The sequence below is a fragment of the Oryzias latipes genome, chromosome 22 (genome assembly GCF_002234675.1).
Source record: "Oryzias latipes chromosome 22, ASM223467v1".
Classification (NCBI taxonomy): Eukaryota; Metazoa; Chordata; class Actinopteri; order Beloniformes; family Adrianichthyidae; genus Oryzias; species Oryzias latipes.
In genome coordinates, this window is record NC_019880.2 from 24,581,573 (window position 1) to 24,603,775 (window position 22,203).

Here is a 22,203-nt window from a genome sequence, read left to right on the forward strand (position 1 = left end):
CTAAAGTCCCACTCTGATCATCTTCTGACCTATTTTTAAAGCGTTCTCAAAATAAAATTAAAAACTGTTGTTTTCTGGGACATCGTTTTGGCAGAGAAACTATGACATTAGAAATTCTCATCTGAGTTGTAGGCAGGACTGTTTGTGCGGAGTATTTCCCATCATCCCTTTGATTGCAGGCTCTCCCACCAGCTTACAGCCCCTCACAACCCCGACTTTACATTATTGGTACAACAAAAATGGGGAGCAATATCAGAGCGATCCAGCCGTACGGTTCTGATCCAGATTCCAGCTCAGGCCAGGAAAACAAAGACGCTCATGGATCCGTTTGTCTGTAGGTGGATGATCAGAATGGAGCAGAGCAGGGAGCTTGAGGCCCACCCAGCTTTTTTTTTTTCTATATTACAAATAAGATCTTTTTCCAACAGCTTTTTTTCATCTGCTCCTGATTTGAAACAATTTGAACAAAGAAAAACTCACAAATACAACTTTAATTTTCTTTATAAATGTCCTCCATCATCAGAGAAACATGTTCAACACCATTTTCATCGGAGTGGGCCTTTAAGAATCCTAAACTTACAGCTTGAGATTTTGCCCTCCACATAAAAACAGATAGCACACGCTGGTCCGAAAACTTTATATACTCCAAAAACACAACGTTATAGTTGGATATTCTATACAACAAAACAAACAAATCTCATTCTTAGTCTCTTTTGGCACAAAAGGTTGATTTTTCCGCATCATTTCTGCAGTCTGAGCTTCATGGGATTTATTGACACTGAGAAAACTAGACTTTGTGGTTAAAGAACATTAAAAAACACCACAAAAGAAAAGCAAATCAGTGGGAAAGTATGAAGAGCAATAAGTGAAATAATAAATGTGGATGAAGGCAATTAAAGTGTGATAATGGGAGATATTTTCGTTGTGATTTCTTTCTTGTGTTTTTATGTCATCCAGAAACCTTGTCTTAAATCTTTCCGTTTTAATTATTACTTTTGTTTGTTTTTGTTGTTTTCCCCCTAACTGCTAGTGCTGTTAAAAACTGCGAGATAAGAACTTAAAAAAATAAAAAAGAATGTTTTATAAAGTAAAGCTACTGCAGAAACGAGATATTCGTGAAAATAATCCTTTTAACATAAAGTTTTAATTGCCTTTCCTCATTTCATTATTTAGGAGTAACTCTTCTTTATGTTCTTTGAGCTTCAAAGCGTTCCTTATGTTTCCTGAACTGAACAAACCGGAACTTCTTGAATGAGTGGTGATGCGTTGATAACATTCCCAGCTTGGAGAAAAGATGACATCGCTCATGTCGCATTCAGGTGCTCTTAAACTACACTGTGTGTATGCAGCGGCGGTCGTGTCCAGGTGCTTCTCCAGGTCAAAAGCATCAACGCACTTCAAGGCTGTGAAGGAGAACTTGTTGCAGAAAGTCCCACAAAAAATCTTCATGCATTCAGAAAAAGAAAAACTGAATTTTTCATGGCAAATGTCTGTCCTGACCCAGAAAATCTGTGAAAAAAAAAGAAAATCGTCTGTTTTTTTTGGTGAAGACAGACAGAAATGTCTTCTCGTATCCCTACTCATGGTTCCGTTTGAACTTTGTGTGGCACTTCTGGGATTCTGACAAAATGCTGAATGGCTTCATTTGTTTTTAAACTGTGAAAAGTTTGGTTTCGGTTCTGTGAGTCCGTAAATGATCCTGTGATTTCCAGACATGCTGGCGGGTCAAAGGTCTGGCGCTGCCTTCAGTTCAGTCTCCTCCGGTACTCCGTCGGTTGTGGAAAACCGGGAGCTGCTTTTTGTTTCATCCTTTGTTTCTGAAGGTGTCAGGATTTATCTTCTGGATGAACCGAAGGCCGCATTAGCTGTGAGCTTTGACCTTCACCTTCCTCTGCTGTCTTTTTTTCTGCCCCTGCTCTTCTTTTCAGACCTGTAGGGGGGAGGGGGGGGCACACCTTTCTCTTTGGGCAGGTGTGACGTTAGGCGAGCCTCTGGGAGGCTGATGGAAACTTTGATCGTCGATGCGTAATCTCCAGCGCTGACGTGCCCTTCTTATTTGCTGTAATGTAGAAACTTCCTGGTTACCTCAAATGCACCACAGCGAGCGGACATCAAAGTCGCGTTCGTGTGTCCAAAAAAAAAAAATGTAGAAAATTGTGAGCTGCCGGCACCTGCCCAAGAAGAACCACTCAAACCCTTGGGAGTGAAAGAAGCAGGTTAAAGTGAAACTGCCTTTGTACTGAGTGAACGGAGTCACACCGCACACATGATCAACTATGACCAGCACTAATGAAGCAATGACAGCATTCTGCCACTACTGTACAAACCTACGGGGAGGATGCTTTTGTTTCTTGTAAAGATGTTAGTGAAACTGAAGATGAATTAAAGATAATCCTGATTATTCTGTACATTCTTGTCTCCCAGAGTCTCTTCTTCTCACGAGCTCAGAGAAAACATGATCAGTCTTTAGGTCGAAAGGCTTATCAACACAAGGGTTGGAGGAGGTAATGTCATCTGTAGATAATCTTGGTAGGTGTTTCATACAAATAGAAATACTTTGTGAGTACATAAGTAACATGCCGGTGCTGCATTCAAGGATCTCTGTGTTGGAGGTCAAAACTTAATTGTTTTTGTTCACTTCCTTAAGTTTAAAGACATTGACAGTTAAGGTGAGTCTGAAGTTGTGTAAAGATAAAGCAAACTAAAAGTTAGAAATTGTTCTTTGTTCTTTATTTAGTGAAGAGTTTAAAAATTTGTGTTTATTTTCAAACGTTTTTACAGATGACATTAAAATTCCCAAAGATGGAGTGTGTGGGGGAAAAATGAATTTAGTGTTGAAAATAACACTTTTTTGAAATCCTTTTAATCATAAACATTTTTTATCCACATGAATGTCATGAATGTTCATCTCGGGAGATGTTTATTTTATAAAAATTCCCATTTTATATATTTTTTAATTTTTGTTTGTAGCTTGTTTTCTGTTTAGTTTTACTGATTATGGATTTTTTTCTTTGTTTCTTGTTTTCTTTACCAAATAATATTTTATAAATATTTTTAAACCACGATTTTTTTTTACAAAAACTGTTTGTATTTGCAGTTTTTAAAACTTTCAAAAAAGTTAATAAATTTTCTTTCAATTGTGATTTTCTTTTTGTATTTTATTTTATTTTTCATTTATTTTTCACACTTTTTATCCCAGAAATTCTCATCACTAATGGAAAAATGTGATTTCAAAGAGAAAATTAGCAAAATGCTGGTAAAGTTTAAATATATACACCTAAAATACCTAAAAACATACATGAAAAATAATTGCGAAACAAAATCAAGCGTAAGTAAGGTCGATGTTTTACTGTGACATGTAAAAGATCATTTGATTGGTCGAAGCCAAATTCCCTTTATTGTCTCATCCAATCAGCGTGAGCCTTATCTCGTGGATGGCATGTTAGTCCCTCCTCCCACCGCAGTTGGGACTGACAGACGGAGGAGCGGAGGGAGGGATGTCTCCACTGCGGATCAGCAAGCAACAAGTGTGTTAGAATGAAACTTTAAATAAACCGAATTCGCAGTCAACTTCACAACTATTTGGAAATAAGTTGGAGGTTTCCGGTTGGATGTAGCAGTGTGAAGCAGCAGGCAAGCGGCGCGGACTCTGAGGTGAGTGTTCCCGTGTTTTCCTCCGGTCTGAGGCGGCTTTGTTATCAACAGGTGCCGCTAGCATGTAGCCGCTAATGTTAGCTTGGCGTCAATTTGTGGAATGAGTCAGCGTTTGCTCCGTAAGGGTCGGATCGTCCACTCGGAAACACGCGGAATCGCAGTGAGGAGACGCGGAAAGATGCCTCGGTGTCTCCCGCTGACTTTGAAGGCGTAACTTTGCGGTGAAGCCGCTCTTGGGGGGGTTAGCTTTCGGGCAGCTAGCTGTCACTCACTCCAGCCGTCAGTGGAGCTGGGGTTTGATGAAACGGTCACTCCGAGCCCGAACCTTCACTCCGGCCTTCCTTCTGTCCACGGCGTAAACTCTGACTATACAGTAACTTTACTCTGTATATGATACCAATTTGGTGGACTTTTATTTTTGGATAACAGGTTTTTCAGGATACTAACTGACTCAAGTTTGACTCAGCAGAACTCAGTCTGATTCTTGTGTTTGTACGTTTTTATTCATCTATAATTGGACACAGTGTTGGGTAAACAATTAATTACTTTAATTTAATCAATGAAATTGAAATCAACTCTTTTCTCCAATTAAAAATTAATTCCATACTACTTTACCTTCTTCTTCTCGCATTCAAATTCTCAAAGGAATAAATCTAGAAATAAACGAGATCTCCTTGTAAAATCCACCCAATAGAAACATAGAGGCAATCGTGTTTATTTATTGCACCGCCTCATTAAATTCACCACATGAACACGAGAACATGTACACTGTGAAGTAGCCTACATAGTGTATAGACAGGTTGCTCATTGACACTAGGGCAGTGGAAAGCAGTTCATTTCCAGGACATAACCTGCTCTTACCTGAAATGTTTTTGCCTTTGTTTTTCAAAAAGGAATTCATTTGAATATCTCCAGTTGCTAAACTCCCTTATGAATTCATCCACATCCATTTTTCATTACTTTGACCAATCTTCACCTCTGCTTTAGTGTCAGTTTTGTTTATTAAACCAAGAGAAGAAGTCAGAGCCAAGTGTTAACGCAAATTAATTTTTTTAATTGGTTACCTGTGGTTTCACTGCAGCAAATTGTGACAACTGAAGTAATGATGGTTTGTGTTGAACTCTAATTTGTTACTGACTATAGTAATTCAATTACAGTAGTTTGATACTTTGTAATTCATTACCCCCAACACAGATTGGATAAATGATCAAAGCTTTCTTTCCTCTGTAGTTTCTGGTTAGATATATAGTCTCATCAGCATCTTTCGGTTTAAGACGCCAAAATAACAAAAGACATCAAAAACAAAATATAAAAAACTTGAATATCTAAATCGTAGAACTATTAAAATCCAGAGCATGAATAAAACATGTTTTATTATTAAAATAACACATTTTAAATGATATATTTACCTACATAGAAAAACATGTACTCTTATTCTAACCGTATAAAAGTTTTTCACTTCCATCGTGTACCGTTTTCATTTAGAGCCATTTTTTAAATGTCATTGCTACTTTTTTTTTTTTTTTACCTCACCAAATATTGTTTCAAAGAAAACTTTAAAACAAAAATGCATTATTTTTTCAATATTTCGCACGGAAAAACACATTTTTTTTTTTTCTGGTACCAAATGTTCTAAACAATCAGACCAAACATTTGGAACGTATACAGTCTCTGAGCAGCTGTGTTTGTGCCACCAACTTTCCTGTTATTGTTAAGAGGAATACTTTAACTTGAAACTGATCAATAGTGACTTCATGACGTCCACCACCTCTCTGTGTGCTGTGTATGGTGACCCGGAGGTCACAGTGACACAAAAACGAGAAGATGAAAAATGCATTAAAGGTGGAGGAGCATCTTTCACACAAACCTAGCTTGAAACCTTTAGGAAACAGTTTTTCCTGTTTCCTCACAGGGTTCTCCTCCTGCTTTCTTTTGAGCTTGGTCTGTTTGCTTGTATGAAGCCCAGGACCGTCACAGATGTGTTCCTCTGCACATCCGTGCTGACTGCAGCATTCCTGCAGCCGCCAAAGGTTGAAGTCTCGTTTGTGTTCCCCGCCGCTGCAGAAGAACAAGTATGCAGCAGCTCTGGATCTTATCTGGGCAGAGCGGTATGTGTCGGGCTGTGCCTGCACATTACACTGTTGAGGTCCAGATTGTTGGGACTTATCTTCCCTTTGTTTACCCTCATGTCAAAGCCGGCTCCAAAAGCGGCTTCAGGGCCGCCAGTGGATGCAGAGTCACATATCTTCTGGATGACGCACCCATGACGCCTTAGTTCAAGGTGAAGCCCTGAGTCAAAACCTCGTCAAAGACTGAAAGCGATGACATGTTGGAAAAAAGATCTGGAAAGATGGAATAAAATTTCAGAGAATGAAGAAATAAACATTTTAAGAAGAACTATTGTTTAATGCCACGCTAAAAAACTTCAAATGCTATAAAAACTTTGAGATGAATATTTTCTTTTTTTAACAGATGTAAATGGTTTTTCTTGGTCTTATTTTCTTTTTTGTCTATTTTTCTTTTGCAGAAAAGTAAATATAAATACGGGTATACAGTCTGAGTGTTTTCATGTAAGCAAAGATACTTTTTTACGTGTGAACGTCTGGTATGATCACTGTTTGCTGGGTTTGCTTTCGCCCTAAAAATCCCCAAAATGTTGACCTGATGGTTGAACTATCCCACTGACAAAAGCGGGTCAAGATTATTGATTAGAATTCAGAGTAATCATTGAAGATTAACCGAGAGAAATGTCAGTTGTGATGTTTTCTGAAAGGTTTCCCTTGAAGTTGAAACTCCAGCCCCTTTATAACTAAAACCACTTGCTCTAAATCTTTCCTCGCTGAGGTCATGAAGTCTGTCAGGAGTCCAGAGCAGAATCTTAAGAGGTGGAGGACTTTCTGAAGGAGACTAAAGAAGAAAACAATCTTCCAAATCCTGAAGATTTGTGAGAAAGTCTGAAAGATGAGGGTTTACTGGTAGATGATGGTGACTTAAGGTCAGCTGTTCTGTAGATGTTCAAGCCTTGATGGGTCACAGCCTCCCTCTCGGTGTGTCCCCCTTCCCCTAACTATGCCTCCACCCCATCAAACATTAGAGGGAACGGGGATTGACCCATGAACCCTTCAAAGTGACCTGGTCTTGACCTGGTTTCACTCTGACTTCCGCCTGTGATGGTTCTGTTCTTTGCCGGGTCTGCGGAGCCGGCTGTTTGGTCCGGATGCATGGACCACATGATCAGACCGGGGCAAACATCTGTTTGAGTCCAGTCTTTGACCCAGTCTTCCCTCGTGCAGATCCAGCCTTTTACTCAGAAAGTTTCTCTTAATCGATCAATCGTTTTAGCCCCATTACTCTGACAAACGGACTTTCAGAGTAATATCTGCTTATTTTATTCCATACACAAAGATCTATGCGATCTATGTCTATGGGATTTTGGCCTCTTGGAGCCAGCAGGTACTTCATATTTGCTATGGCCAGATGGACAACGGTTTGAACCATCAACCTTCATATCTCAGTCAGTATTACAGGAACAAGTTCTGTGTTGCCTGCAGGTGATAATACTCAACAAACAGCGTAGAAGTTTAACCTAACCCAAACCGGAACAACAAGCATCAGAAATAAAGAGGCGACCAAATGCAAAGCGGCTGCAGGGGGGGGGGGGGGGGGGGGGGGTGTCATTCAAATGATGCTGAAACAGCTCACTTTGGCTTTCATCCACTTCCTTTGAGTAAAGTTTTCTGTACTGTGATTTAGGGTTGGGCGATGTCCCTTAAATTGGCCGTTGACGATGTTTGCTGTCAACCATCGGGATGGACGATGATATCGTCGTGGGGGGGGCTATTTTTAATATTTCGGTCTTATATAATTGCTATTCGTTATTTTACTTTATTACTTTATTTATTTTATTTCCCAACTAATGACTCATCCGCAGTACTTAGGGAAATAACTTTAACAAAAAAAGTAACAAACTAGAAAAGAAATGGTTTGCTCCCGCACTTAACTAGTCAAGTGGACCGGCGGAGCGCGGACTTACAGCTTTGTGTTTGAGGGGAAGGGGAGGAGCCGGTTTAGCTCGTGCTGGTTTGCGGCGCCTTCCGTCCGTGAAACCAGGGTTCGACTCCGGGCTGCTCCCTGTTCCCTTCTCTACCCCTGTGCCGGTTCCAAGCCCGGTTTGAGAAGGTTGCGTCAGGAAGGGCATCCGGCGTAAAACGTTGCCAAGTTTACCATGCGACTTGTTCGCTGTGGCGACCCCTGATGGGAGAAGCCGAAAGAGGAAGAAGAAGAAGAAGAAGTTTGAGGGGAAGGGGGGGGGTGCTTTGTTACATGAGCGGTATGTGGGAGATTTAGAACTGCGATCCGTTCCGCAGCTCTAGGGGAACGGGCTACCGAACTCAGAACCGGGTCTAAAAGTGTGTGTCTGAGCAGAGGATCTTGAGCACACACACAGCGCTTTGGGGCGGTGTGAGCTTCAAAGCAGAAAGGCCGCTCAGTCCTTAGAAATCGTTCAAACAATCACGTGGATTTGTGTTTCGAGTCGTGTCCCGACTAAATAAAGGCTGATGTTATTCCCACATGTGTAAATGCAGCCAAGATGCAGATTGCAGCACCACCCAAAGCTAATGTTGTTAGCCCGTGTTAGCATACTGCTAATTCTGGCTTCTTTCCGGCTCCGTTTTTCAACAGAAAAAGCAATGACCACACGGATTAAAATTAAAACGATGAGCGAACAGGCGTTTCATAATAATCGTAACATTATTAAAAGCACGTTTAGAAGATCGTCTTGTTACAGAGCTGACATATCAATGTATAAAGCCGCTCGGCAACATTGTTTTGTATTGAATTGTTACATTCAATAAAGTTTGAGAAAAAAATAGCCGCTCGGCGGAACTGATATCCGCTTCCGGTTTTTCAAACCCTACTGCGCATGTGCGAATGATTTATTCCGACCAAAAGTGTGAGACATGTAAACGTTTTTTATATTCTGAAAACATTTTTCTGGAACCATGTACACGTTTGGATTCTAATCCGACCATTGATCCGGTCAAGATATTATTCACATGTAACCGCGGCTTATGGTGTCGACTCGCAGCGTGGCGGGGGCGTGGCATCACGATGGTGTCTCTCCATCGGGATGTCAGTCACCCATCACGATGGACGATGGTATCGTCCATCGGCACAACCCTACTGTGATTACAACTAGGGATGCCACTAGGCCTGCGCAATAAATCTCTAATTTATCAAGCTGTGCAATATACATGTTGCAAAAGATGGTGAAACTTGTGATTGATGGTAACCTTAAATGTGATAAAACAGTCTTATGGCAGCTTGAATTATTAAAAGAATCAAATAAATCCCTTTATGCATTCGACCAATCGAATGGACCCCTTTTATGTTAGATGTGGGTCATTTGGAGTGTGATGTAAGTTATGTTGACTCTTAATTAAATTAAACCGATACAGCAAAATAGAAATGAAGTTTTTGGTTGTTTTGTTATTTGTTCATGTATCGCAAGTTATATTATCGTCACAATATTGATCACTGATATCGCAAATTGCAAGTTTTGCTACAATTCTTGGCTTAAAACATAACCAAATGTTTTATGCCGAAAACCAAATCATGAGGAAAGTGAATCATGGCATCCCTACTACATACCAGTATGTTTACTCTGAAAGTGTATGAGACGCGCGTTGTGCTCAATTTAAGAAGGATTTATTGCTACTTGTTTAATCTCATGACACCAGTCTTAGTGTAAAACACCTGAAAGGTTTGTCTTTATCATTGTTTATTAGCACATTTAAAAAATAACCAAACAAAAAGAAATCATCCCTCACACCAAAACAAAACCAGGACCCAAAAATGGAAGTTTTACCTGAATCATTGTCTCCATAATTACAACACAGTTAAATGTGGGTAGGGGGTACAAACAATTTCCCCTGAAGGCAGAAACATTTTAAACTGCCTCCATCCACCTGCCCCGTCCACTGTCCTCCTTTTTAAAACGTAAATTTCAACGACATTTTCTGTCCTCCTGCTTTCCCCCTGCTCGCTAAAACATCATCCACCTTTAACGCTGAACAGTTGTAAATGAACAGACGCACGGAAAACACGGTCAACCAACAAAAACGTCAGCTATGAAGCACCTGAACTACAACTTCTTTGTAAGGACTCATTCTATATTTTAGACACATTTGAATGGATTCTGTGCTTGTTTGGCTTTACTCACAACCAGAACAAGAACTGTATGAAGGATTTGTATCATTTAGTCTTAGATCTGGGCTTAAACCTGACATGGACTTGGGAACTGGCACTGACCTGCCCAGATGTTTGGAGCTTACATGAAGTTTGTGAAAAACATTCAATGGTTTTTTAGTCAATTCCTCACCTAACCAACAAAGACGGTTACTTTTCTGATCATGTTCCTCAGCCTCTGTTCATCCACAGCCACATGACTGTGTGTCTAGAGCTATCTTATCCCTCGAAAGCCTTCATGTTCTCCAGGCGGGTGCCAAAAAGCTTTCGAAAGGTGTTGTGCTTCCCTGGAATGTTACGCGGTACCTCTTCTTAACGCATGGGGGGAACACAGAAAGAGGGAAGGTTCAGGAGAGAAAGCAGAGTCTTTGTTGAGAAAACAGCAATGGGATGTTACAGATGAAATGCCGTGGACATAAGAGCGTTGCTTTGCATAACCTCTAAAGGACATTAGTGTGCAGCTTGATGCTAAAATTTCCAGAGATGCAAACAGAGACGGTCATATTTAAAAGTGCCAAGGTCCCGTGAAAATGCTAGGATAGCCATGACTGAACAAGACTGACTCATCGTGTCAACATTCTTCTTAGCTTGTAGGTTATGCTGAGCTATGGTTTATGCAGCAGTCTCAGGACATCCTCATCATCTCTGCAGTTCTTTCTGCCACATGTTGCTATTTGTTTTTTATGGTCTTTCATTCATGTGGATTATAGAAATCAAAGTGCTGCTGCAGGTGCCTCACCTGAGACTGACTCCGCCCCCTGAACGTGCAGTGAGCTGCGAGCCTGTTGAGGCAGCACGGCCCCCCCACATGCCTGCTGGAGTGCTGCTCTACACTTTGAACTGACCTTTAGCTAGACCATGCTGGCAGGTATGAGGTATTGTTGCCATGGTGACAGGGTGAGAAAGGACTTTAATGTACACATGGAGTGAGTTATTTAGGACAGTCGGGTTGGGAAAGGGGCCAGTGACAGACAGAAGTCCTCTGTTCTCTGGAATGTTCTCCAGCGCTCTCTCTGCTACCAGAATAACGCTGGCAGAGTTTTACTATGTCACTAAACTGACTTACTCTGAGACTTTCCTTCTGACGACCGCTCCTTTTAGTGTACGGGTTCAGCTGGGGTCATGGGTTCTAGCATCAGGGCCAAGCCGTCACAGTCCAGAGTTCTTCTTTAGCCGAAGCAGTGAAATCTCCTGCTGCTTTGTTGAAGGAACTGAAAGAAAAAAGCTCCACTCGATGCGACTCCAGGCTTTCTCTGGGAGCGAGAGGGAGTTATGCCGGCCTGTATGATTAGCACACGCCACTGACTTTATCTTCTTTTGTGCAACTTTTTACAAACGGCCCGCTAATGGGTTACAAAGGTCAAGACTGCAAGGACTGATCGAATTTTAGGTATCACCAAAATGAAAATTTGTGGCCAAACCCAAATAAAAAAGAAAACACTCGGCTGAATAGCAAATATTCACTGAATATCAAAGATGGACACTGAGTTTTTCATTATTTTTTAAATATTGCATTCTCCCTTTGTAGAATCAATGAAGTCTTTACGTTTGTTTTCTATTCTAAATTTCAGACACGTTTTTCAAAAAAAGTAAATGTCTATTTCATAAACTTTTTTATTATTCTAGTAGCCTTTCCAATACGCATTTTACATTTATATCAGGCTAGGTAGGCCTTCAAATGGTAATAATGTAAGCAGGAGTTTGGCTAATTAAACAAATAATAGAAAACACTCAACAGAAGACTTAAGTCTCATTAGATGTGTGCATGCAACCTCATACACTTACTTTAGAAGTACACAACATGCCCCAGGGCCAGAGCAGATGTGTTAATAACCGTACCTAAGCTTCAAAATAAAAAGGAACTGAAGTTAATCTTTTCCACAACTCTAAATGGTAGGTCAATTAAAAGACATGTACTCCTTTGTGATTCAGTTTGCTTTGGCACTGTCCTTTGTGAACTTTCTGTCTTTTCAAAATTGGCCATGGACTGAGTGTTGCCATCTTTTAGTTGCGTCATGCTGTTCTGGCTGTTTTGGCTCTCAAATGGCATATTAACACAGATTTGCTAAAGGTCTGACAAATAAACCTCTTCTTGATATTTTGGGTCAACATTTGCTGCAAATTGCAGTTCTATCTGGTCTTACTTTAACTGACTCCCACCTAAGGCCAAATTATTCCCAGACAAACAAGAACACAGAAGTTTAAAATAAAATAATCCATGGAGCTGCTGGGAGCTGGTGCTGGAAACCTGCTGATTCTGACTGCAGGTTGAGTCAGAATCAGAGACTGAACTGATAATTGTGGGGACCGGTCTTTGGTCTGAGTCCTGCATGGAGCTGCAGGGCTTTCTATGGATCAGGGCTACCCAGTCCTCAAGATTTACCATTCAGCCTGTTTTCTATCCCTCTTACCTGGGCCAGGTGTACTCAGAAAAGCAGGCAGGGTGGTAGATAACATAGTTGCAGGATCAGGCAGCCCTACCTTAGATGTTCAGGAGACATTCTTCTGTATTGTTTTTATCTAGTGTAACTTTAGTATTTTAGTCTAGATCTCATACAGTTTTTCGTGATCATGTTTTGTGAGACTGATGCAGCATTTAAACAGTATGGGTTCTTAATCTTTGTCTTGGGCTTTCTAAAACCTGAGCAGACATGAAGCTGTGCTGTTGGGATCACCAGCTGGAAGCAGCCGGAGCTTCTCTGAGCTCACTGGAGACGCTCCACCACAGAGCACCCGACAAGCAGAAACCCCCTTCTTCCTCTGCACAGTGTTTCTCAGGTGACGGGTGTCAATAAAGTTTCTTCTCTGAGAGGAGCAGCAGCTGCAGAGTCGCCCATTCTGCTGACTCAACAACCACTTTTACGCACTAGACACTCAAAGTGCAAAAACGTCATCAGGAAAAAATGCGCTGAAGTTGAGGCGCAACATTTCTGCCTGCAGTACTTTAGTGTGTGGGGGGGTCAGACAACAGTGATTACATTTTAGGGTTGGGTGAAGGAGGAGCTGCTTGTGTTGCTCTCTTGAGGCCTGAATTTATTACTAGCAAAAAAAAAGTTGCTTATCTTCAAGTTAAATTAAGATAAGTATGGAGAATAAATGTTTTGATACATTTGCATCAGTAGATGTCAGTAACCTTTTAACACATTTCTACTTTTTTTTTCTCAGAAACTTTAATTTGGGTTCTTTGAAGACCCACTTTGACGAAAATGTTGTTTTTGGTATTTTAAGCATATTCTTGTGGTATTTTTCTGATGATGGAGGACTTCTAGAAAGAAAATTAAGTTTACATTTTTCTGTGAATCGGCAACGGATCAAAAAATGCTTTTTGACAAAGATCGTTACGTAGAATAAACACTGGTTGGGCCTCAAGCTCCCTGCTCTGCTCCATTCTGATGCATCCACTTGCAGACAAATCGATCCATGAACGTTTTTGTTTTCTTGGTCTGAGCTGGAATCTGGATCTAAACTCTACGGCTGGATAGCTCTGACATTGCTCGCCATTTTTTGCTGCACCGGTAATGTTAGGTTGGGGGTGTAACCGTAAACTTGCCGGAGAGCGGAGAACTCAAAGGTTAATTTCTAATAAACTACTGCCGGTCTGCAGAGCCTATGGAGAACAAACAAGTTTTTAGATCTGAGCTAAAAATGGCATAACCATAATTAGAAGACCACTAGGAACACTTGCATAAGATGATCGGAGTGGAACTTTAAGGAAAACTAAGGTCGTATTCAGACTGGAGAAATCATTTGTTCCAGAGGTTCCTGAGCGTTGCATTTGGTCTGTATTTAGGCTGGCATTCTGTTACGGACCAAAGCTTGTAAACAAAACCACATGACTAAAGATCTCTTCAGTCATTGCCCACGAACTACGAGGGCGGGTCAAAACAACGAAGACATGCTGCACTTTACAAGCCTTATCGGGACAGTTAACTTATTAAAATTTTATGTTTTGATTACTAGTTTTGATGTTGGGAACTACACTTTTTTTTAATTTGTTTCTTTAGTACGGCGGAAGCCTGCTGCAAGGCGTCTACTGGCAAGGAGACGTACCGTGTGCCTTAACTCAGGGGATGCTAGCTGCAGTGATGAGGAGACGTAGGGTAGAGGGCTGCATTGGGATTGAGTCCCGCCGGGTCCCGTGGGACCCAACGCAAATCTCGTGGGAGCGGGCGGTTTGAATTTTGCTGCGGGCGGGAATGGGCGGCTAAAAACACCACTGCAGGATAGGGACCAGCCAAAAAGCAAAGCACAGACCGATCTGCAGACTGGGAAGACGATGCGTCCGTTGCTTCAGCGTCAAAGCCGATCAATGATGAAATGGCTGAATATCTCAGTTCCCGATTCTCTGATAACCCAGACCCAGACAGCGTGCTTCAATGGTGGAAGTTCAACAAAGAGCGCTTCCCAGCGCTCAAAGCTGGTACGTTTCATCTTTAGTATCCCCGCTTCCAGTGCGCCTTCAGAGCGGGCTTTTAGTGTCTGTGGGCGCATCTTGGAAGAGAGACGCACGGGATTGGGACTGTAGTCGATCAGCAACACTCTCTTCCTCCACAGCAATATTGCAAAGTAATTCATTCGTTAAATTCATTCGTTGAGGAGGCTGCCTAAGTTTGAATGTTTTTATTCTTATTTGTGTTTTTCCAACAGAATACCTGCGACATTTGGCTAATAATTGTAAAACTGCTGTTTTTCACGTAGCCTACTTTATCATATTATGGATCTATTTTTTTGCAAAGCAGTCTATTTTTATGTGCAAAGTTTTTGATAAAAAACTAAACTATATTTGAATGTATTGTGTGTGTGTGTTGTCATTTTTATTTTTTATTTTTATTTTTTTACATGCAGGCCAGGGAAACAAAACAAAAACCCCATGAATCTCTTTAATAATATCAATACAAATGCAAGTTTTTTTTTTCTTGTGGAATGGGAGAAGACACAAAATCAATGCATCTCTATTATTGTGCGGGAATAAATCCTCAGAGTTTTGCGGGAGCGTAACACGTTGCGGGAGCGGGCAGTAATGGTCAGAGATTCGGCGGCCGCGGACGGGATGAAGAAAACAGTCCCGCGAAGGGCTCTAACGTAGTGTTTAGATGTATAAGTCTTTATGACATAAAGATTGTCGGGAAAAGCAGCGAGAAGCAATGTGTATCCCATTAAAACTAGTTTAATTAAGCCTGAATTGGTTTGACAATATTTCAGTGAGTTGCTGTGTCTCATCGTTGTAGTGTTATGGTATTGTTTTGGGAGAATTCTGTTTAGGAACTACAAAGTAGCTTTTAGGATGATGTCACAGCAGCGCAGAGTGAGTGCCACATAATGAGACACAGAGAAGTATGGAAGAAGTGTTTTCAGCTGTGTTAAAATAAACGTTCCCACAAGTAAATGGTTGGACCCTCTTTTTCTGTTCCATAGCACGACAATTGTTGCTTTACATTTGTCTGCGGCTCATCTGATGCTTCATTCCTACCCTAGTTGCGTTTGTTAAGGTGTCGTTTTGGTCCAAATGTTCTGCTCCGAGGGCAGATTGCATTCGGACTGAGGTATCTCGGAGCGAACCGAAGCTCAGTCCGATTGGGGAAAAACCTGAAACCACCTCCAAAGATGGTCAGAGAAATCATCCCTCACACCAAAACAAAACCAGGACGGAGACAGAGGGCGGTTTGTGGTCCTGGTCCAGAGTCCACTTGGATGTATTCAGACTGAAAATTCTTCCAGATTATCAGGAAAAACTGGTTCACACCCTTGTTATTGGTAAGCATTCAGTTTCATCTGCAGACCACACTGTCTACCAAACCACCACGGTCCATTAGTAGAAGTAGTCAGAATATAGAACTCAGTCAAACCACAACAAAGTCAGCAATACTAATCAAAGTAGGACTGGAAACCAAGGGCCACTTTAAGAGGAACCAAAGTGTGAAGAAAAGGAACACTGAAGTAAAGAGCAATGTAATGTGAAGAAACTGGAGAAGTAGGAAAAAGGTGCAACAGTCCAACACAGTAAATGGGGGCAGGCAGTTATTACTATTTTATAACCAGAAGATTACCTGGATGAGGTGGTTCCCTTCTTGCTTTTTCCCCCGTGTCTTTGTCATGCTTTATTGCCTCCAAGTGAGCAGCATTTAGTACTGTATGGTTATTTTGGTGAGTTCAGTTGGTCTCTGAGAGTGAGAGAGCAAACCAGACAAAGGTGGGGGGATTTGTTGGCATTCACCTCTCATGTAGACGACGGACCTGTTCTAGTGTGAAATCAGACTAGAAAGTCTCATGTCCAAACAAGACCTAGAGAAGCTGATTCCTGCCTTCATCTCCTGCAGGCCGGACTTCAAAAAGTTACAGCTCATTCAGAACACTGCTGCCAGTGTTTGGACCAGAACCAGAAGAACTGCTCCCATCACCCCCGTTCTCAAGTCCATACACTGGATACTGATTTTAAAGTACTACTGCTGGTTAATAAATCCATTAATGGAGTCGCACCCACATCCCTGGAAGAAGTACTTGTGATTCACAAACCCAACTGCGCTCTGAACTTTGCAGGAAGCATCAGCTGGTAGAAGCAAGTCAGAACCTAACGGTGCAAAGCTGTTGAAACATTGTGTCTTCTCTACTTCTGTTTTCTCCCTCCATTCATTTTCGGTGTCTGGGTGTCACTTCTGACTGTTCAATCAAAGTTCTCCACACCTGTGTCGGCTCTTTTTTGAAGACCTCTTGTGTATGTTGGTGGTGTGTAATGGACACGGGTGGCTCTCATTCACATGATGTACGACTCGTCTCCTACCTTTCCTGGAAGAGCAGAACCCAAAAGTCACAGAGGGGTAGAGCAACATGATGGCATGAGATGACTTTTGTCAACAGGTTTGATTTACAAAATGTTTGCATCACAATCTGCAACATCTTTCAAGTTTGTTTCCAGAAAGTAAAAAGTTTGATGCTGATTCTCACATTTGAGTCATGCATTTGCATGAGAGCCCTGAAAAAGCAGCTGTTTATATCTGCAGCAGAGGATGGTCTGCTTTAAAAGTTCACCTGTGTTTCTGTTCCTTCATTCTTCCAGAAGTCAAAGGATTTTCCAGGCAGCAGTGTTTGAATCTTTTCCTCTGGCTACAGCATGAATATCAGCCACATATGTTACTAAACCATTCCTCCCTTTACCTCATGTCGAGCATTTCCTCGCGTCTGGTACCGGCTGACACCGCTCAGTGTGTGCCTGTTTTTGTGCATGAATCTGTGTTTGCGCCGCCGTGTTCCCATCAGCTGTTGGTTCTTTCCTGATCTCATCTTTGGATGATTATGTGGTAACTGTCAAAAAGAAACGCATGCATAAAGGCTAAGTTGTGCACAAATTACTACTTTGTGCACAACTTTACCATAAGATACCAATTCAACATTTAGTTTGGTTTAACATGTCTGTTTTTGAATAAGATTTGACCAAGACTCTCTCTAGTCTTGTCCCAGGCATTTACATAAGCCCTAAAACGTTAAAACAACAAAGTGTGCATGCGTGTTGAGGCTCATTTACCAAATTAAAATAGAATAAAACCTGTTTAGAATATTATTGATCCCATAGCGAGGAAATTATCTTGTTACCATAGCTCCGTTGAAGAAAAAGCAGATAATGATAATGGAGATCTCTGGCTGCATTTAGTTGTTGCCAGGCGACAGCAGCTGACCATGTAAACAATACACAGCAGATCGTTTCAGGCACAGAAGTGGTAAAAAGAAAATGGCCCCAAAAAAGCGCAGCATGCAAGCTGATGATAATGCATGACTATACGAGAACTCTTTCTTTTTTTTGATCATTTTGGCAGGAATTCGTTTTAAGCTTTATCTACACACCTCTATATATGGTGTTATTGGTTGGCCAAAATTGTAATTAATTTGCTACCTTAAATGTGCTAAAACAATTTTATGGCAGCTTGAAGTATTTAACAAATCAAATAAATCCCTTTATCCATTTGACCAATCAGTTGTCTGTTATGTTAGAAGCTCTCCTCCTATGTAGACTAGGGTCATTTGGAGTAATCTAGGTTATGTTGACTCCTATTGAAATTAAACTGTTGCAGTAAAAGGGAAATTGTTTTTGGTTGTTTTGCTATTTCTTAATGTATCTCTAGTTATATTGTCATCCCAATGTTGATAGCTAAAATTGCAAATCAAGTTTTCCTCATATCCTGCAGCCCAACTGAAATAAAAAGATGTAAACTGTTTATCAGTGCCTAATTGTCCTCATTGCACAGGCGTCATTTTTTTCTGACGTTCTGTCTCTAGTTGTAGTCGGTACAAATGTTGAATCAGTGTCTCTATATAAATGCCTGTGACTCCCATAACAGATTTTTGACGGTAATCTAACTAGGGGTGTGACGATAACCGCATCACCACGGTGAATAGTCATCACCACACATTCTTCTTTTTTTGGTTGAAAGTTCTGCATATGGTGCATGATTTGAACTATAATAAACACAATCATCTTTGCTAATTTACTTTTTCTGCAGTCCTGTGTTCAAGCTGCCGTTTCATCACCGCGGTGATCAAATATTCCACACCGTCACAGCTCTAAATCTAACAGCAAAATGTTGTATTCAAGACGAGAGAAAGTCGAGTTCAAAACAGACGGCAAACATAAAACCAAATGTTCTGGGTTTTTTTTTTTGATAATGTTTAGCACAAAGTATTATTTGTGCTAAACATTATCTTTTGCATACATTTGTTTTGGACACTTGCCTTACTCCACACTGATCAGCTTATGTTTTTTGAATTCATGTCCACATGCAGTTTACATTAAGCTAACTGAAGAAAGGGACAGCTCTCATCTTGAAAAGATTAGTGCAGAACCTTCAGAGATTCTGAAGACTCTAGATTCAGATGTGGATAGTTTTTGATTGACCTGCAGGGAACCTGACCCACATTACTGTGGTGTCTGTAGACCCATATAAGTCAAGAACAAATACCAAATTCCACTCTTTCCCCTCATAGTTTGACAGTAAAATGAAGCTCAAACGGGTGTTTGACAGGTAGATATAAAATCCTCAGCTCTAGAAGAGCCTCAGTGGGCGTGTTCCAATGACTGAGGCTGGTGTTCTCCCTTTTAAAAAGACTGTGGATCTGGCGACAAGGTCATGTGACCTTTCTCTTGTTTCATGATCATTGATTTGGGCTGCAGTGAAAGCACTAAATAGGTGGTTTTTGCATTCTGCTGCATCACCCGCTGCAGGTGTGCCTTGCTCTAGGATGTGCCGCTGTGGCCCAGAAGAAAAAAACTTGAACTTGAAAAACTGGACTGTGAAAGAAAGTCATTCCTATTTCCACTCTATTACATGTTACTTTCAGTAGTAAATGCTGGGTATGTTCACGTATTACCTTCCCATACAGTGTATTTACACTCTTTGTTCTTCTGACCTTAGCAAATGAGACAATGCTAACTTGTTGGTAAAGGTAAAGTAACTGCATCGTAAAAACATATTATGCCGTGTTAACTTCTTGTAACATGAGGCAAATTTAAAGAGAAACAAGACGGCAGTGAAAACAACAATCTTTCATATGATACACTTCTGCAGGATACAAAGTGTCATCACAATGACATTTGTTCTAAGTTCTCAACAAAACAGTAAAAAGGAGCATTCCAAATAACAGATTATTTTTCCATATTATTTATCTTTTCTTCCAGAGTTTTGTGTTGTTCCAGGAATGATTCGCACTCATTTGCATAGCTCATGAGTTTGTCACCCACCGTGACAACAGGAAATGGCCCCAGATCCTCACCTTCTTCGCTTTACAACAGATCAAAAGATAATCAGAGTGGAACTATAAAGAGTGTCCTTTTCAAGCCCCACATGCTGCTGTAATGATGTCCTCCATGAAACTGCTTCATACCTGCATTTAGGTGAACTTTGGCTAAACCCAAACTTTGTGTTGTTTCTCCGGCAGCAACTAAGGTTAATTAGTGATGAGTGAGCTCACCAGTCTACAACGCTTGACGGAGCGTTCTGCTGCTGGAAATGGCCTTAAAAACTGCAGTGACTGTGACCCCAGCAGAGTTTTCCCTCCACACACATGAACATTCACAAATGCACAGTGGGGGGAAGCTGTGCTGCCAGATGGCTGGTGGGTCTTGGGGGGTTATCAGCCCTCTTGCAGGGTGCAGTGTGGTGGGTCAGAAGATAAGGTTCTGTTTACTCAGGTCTTTGGGATTCCAGCAGGCTGTGGGCTTCAAATAGGCCGGTCTCCATGAACCAACCATCTAGGAACACAGAGCCCTCAACCTTAGCGGGACTGTACAGACTGTTGTAGAGTGGACGTGTGTTACCATGGAGACGTGGGAGTATCTTGTCTGCTTCGGTGTTCTAACATTCATCAACTGTGACTGCAGATCTGGTGGAGGACTGACCCAGTTTGTTGGGAGATCCACTTCACGTTCTGCTCTGTTTCCCATCCATTTCTGGCTTAATGGATTTAGATTCAAAAGAAGAACTGGAGTTTTGTTTGTTTGTTGATTGAAGACAGGGACAGCATAAATTAATACATGCAAATATATGAGATTATAGCCTTTTAGGGCAGTTTCCATCTTTAGACCGTATAGACCAGGTTGAAAGGATGGGGCTGGCAGTAGTTGGCAGTTCTGAACTTAGTTTATTATATTCTGTTAATATGCATTTCATAATCCTGGATTAACTAATTTGTATTACTCTGTGTTTTGTGGGAAAATCACTGAAATTTGGAGACAGGTGAACAAAAAGATGTTCCACCTTCTGCCCTCTTTAACCCAACTCATTTCATCATTTAATCAACCATTTAAATCATTGTAGTCTGGCAGATTGTGAGAAATAAATGGTGCAAACAGGAGAGAGGCCCTCAGTGTGCAGATGTGGTTCAGGTGGATGGGGGACAGGTGTTTGGGGGCGTGGTTTCATGTTCTGACGTTGTCTCACTGCAGTGTTTTGCTGCTTTTGGGGTCAGAGGAGTTTCGATGGTCCTTCTCATGCAGTCCCTTCCCCCATCTCAGGAATTGTGTTCCCATAGTTGTCTGACATTCCTTACCGCTGCATCATGGGACCTGTGTGTGTGTGTGTCGTGTTTCTGTGTGCTCTGCATGCGGTCCTGTTGTGGGGAGATAACCTATCAGACATGTTATCATGTTGTTGTTGTGCCACAGAAGAACGGGACGTCAGTCCGTCTGTCTTGGAGTTTATTCTTATCTTTGCTCGTCCATTTCATCCTTGCGCTTCCATCACCTCCCTGTTTGGCACCTGTCAAAACTGTTGTCATGGTAACATTGAGAGTGTAGGCGCAGTCAAAGCAGTCCATCAAAACCTTACACAGGTCTCTCTCTTGTGACCAACCTGCTGCTTTCTGATTGGTTCTCATACTCTCCTCTTACTGGTGGCTGTTGCTCACTGGTTTCACTGTCCTGTCTGTTGTTTAATCAGTGGATCAACTCCCAGACTTGACAGCCGTTGTGTAACGGCCAAGACACCTATCCAGACATTAGACCTATTGCTGAGAAACTTGGGTCAATTCACATTAAAGTTTGGTGATATTCTCTGCGTTTTATTACTTTTTCATTACATGGGAGCTTAAAGATTTATACAACTGTTGGAGAGTTTTGTCTTATTTATTTATTATTTTAAAAAAGCACCTGGTTTTTCATAGACCCCTAATGTTTTTGAAAACTAATCTTTTGAGTGAATTAACATTTCAGATATTTGTCCTTTTAATATAATTCTGATGAAAATGTTAATTCTACTCACGTTTTTAAATGTTGGATTTTTGTTTAAGATGTGAATCTTGGTGTTGGAAATGCAGCCACCCGCCCACCTTTAGCTTTTCCAGGTTGAGGTCATGGCGCCAAAGGTCACCTTCTGAGGTGTTTCCCACTTTCCCATTTTCTGCACACATGTACATCTATTCCAGCCACCAAATAAGAGTAAAAGACAAAAGAACTGCGCACACATGTACATTTTGACTTGATATTTACTCTTAATCATAAGTAGGCATATTTTTGCATATACACACAATACATAACCGAGTGGAAAGAAGTAAATTTAGATAATCCCACCCATAATGTGGTTTAATTTAGCTGAGATAATCCAGTTCTTAACTTTTATAGTTATTTATACTTTACCAGTCCAGTAGCAGACCATTTAATAAAAGCCAGATGTATTCATAAAATCAAATAACAAAGATAAAGTGCTGATTGATTACATAAGACGTTACTTTATGACAGAAATCCTTATTACAAATCATACATCAAACATGCGTATTGATCGCAGTCAGAAAAGAGTTTTGCATTGATCCAGATGCCAT

The 22,203-nt window shown here is 41.0% G+C and overlaps 1 protein-coding gene across 1 annotated transcript in view; it reads left to right on the forward strand.

The window, feature by feature from the left end:
* Positions 1-3,461: 3,461 nt before the first annotated feature.
* LOC101170065 (MAGUK p55 subfamily member 5-A-like) overlaps positions 3,462-22,203 on the forward strand; it is a 31,590-nt gene continuing 12,848 nt past the window's right edge. The window contains exon 1 of the mRNA XM_004082748.4: positions 3,462-3,654. The gene's annotated coding sequence lies outside the window, so the exon portion shown is untranslated. The remainder of the gene's footprint in view (positions 3,655-22,203) is intronic.